The sequence below is a fragment of the Macrobrachium nipponense genome, chromosome 1, assembly GCF_015104395.2.
Source record: "Macrobrachium nipponense isolate FS-2020 chromosome 1, ASM1510439v2, whole genome shotgun sequence".
Lineage (NCBI taxonomy): Eukaryota > Metazoa > Arthropoda > Malacostraca > Decapoda > Palaemonidae > Macrobrachium > Macrobrachium nipponense.
Window position 1 is genome coordinate 207,303,552 of NC_087200.1, and position 1,563 is coordinate 207,305,114.

Here is a 1,563-nt window from a genome sequence, read left to right on the forward strand (position 1 = left end):
TTGGAGAACCAAAATTAATAGATTTCATCTAATATGCTTGCTATATCACAGCCGTTTGATAAGCAAATGAGAGAGAGATAGAGATATAGAGAGCGATGCCTCTCCTCACTAAGGAATAAGGAGTGTTTGCGATTCTATAAATAATACATTTTGATGACGTCCTGATAACTCACGTCTATTTATAGACTTCTCTGTCCCTCTTTCTCTTTCCTCCTGACCGAACTACAGCCCACAGCAGTCGATCAACAAACAGGTGCTTAATTACTTCTTAATTCACTTCTCAAGACAACAGATACTTCCAGGTTTATCTAGGGAAGACAAACACATCATTTTATCTAAGCAATGATTTGGGGATCTAACGATATTCATTCAGAAAAGATATCCTCCGACGAGGATGGGATTCGAACCCACGCAGGGAGACCCTATTGCATTAGCAGTCCAACGCCTTAACCACTCGGCCACCTTGTTTTGGAGAGGTATTGAGAGATATTAAGAGATATAAGAGATAAGATAAGGAAATAGTGACATGTTTAAGGAATATTTAGACGTCATCTGTGGGCGATCACCATATTAATCTGCAAACTGTACATAAATCAGTCCTGATTAATTAGGCAGACATGAAGAAAAATTTCTTTATGCAGAACAATATACAAAAAAAAAAAATCAAAAGAAATTATCAGCCTTTTGACATTCACAAATGTAGGAAATACCTAAGAATAAAATTATAAATTGGAGATCTCCCTTTCATATTTAATAGCTTCAGAGAAGTTCAGGCGAAGATGCAGTGCATTACTACCCTAATACAATTCTTTTATGTAAATTATTTACTTTTTATTTATTTGTTATTTGTTCATTAATTTGTTTCATTATTTCTTTTAATAAGTGAGCTCTTCTTTGCGTATTTCCCATTACCTTCTGTTGCTTCTTTCTAATGAACACCATGTTCTTTGACCCCTGTTGTGGGCTTGTTCCTTATGAATAACCATCAGCTTAATACTGTTACTACTACTGCTACTACTACTACTACTACTACTACTACTACTAAATACTACTACTACTACTACTACTACTACTAAAATAATAATAATAATAATAATAATAATAATAATAATAACAGATGTCGTTAAGTTACAAGGGAGGTAACAGCAGGAACCATCAATTTTTGTTGCAACGCCGGACTCGGAAAGCGCTCCATCTCAGCCAAATGATTTGCATAGCAAAGAAAGCTGGTCCCTGTATGAAAAATCCCTAAAGCGATCCATATTTTTACCAATAAAAGTTGGAGAACCAAAAAAAAAATAGGAATTCTTCTTTCCTCGACGCTCTTCCTGTTGAGCGATTTCCAAGGAATAATCATCCTTCCGTCTCAGGTCATGCAAAAGGCAGAATTTAAGAACCACTAATATATTTTATACCTTGATATTATATTTTCGCTTCTGTATGTCGGGTAGACTTTGTATTTGCGTCCGAATATTATATTGCTCGAGTAACTTATTCATGATATGTATATACATACACACACACACACGCACAAACACACACACACACACACACACACATATA

The 1,563-nt window shown here is 35.1% G+C and overlaps 1 non-coding gene across 1 annotated transcript; it reads right to left on the reverse strand.

Annotated features, from left to right (window-relative positions):
* Positions 1-386: 386 nt before the first annotated feature.
* On the reverse strand, positions 387-468 carry Trnas-gcu (transfer RNA serine (anticodon GCU)). The gene has a single exon. It is a non-coding gene; the product is annotated as a tRNA-Ser (tRNA).
* Positions 469-1,563: the final 1,095 nt, after the last annotated feature.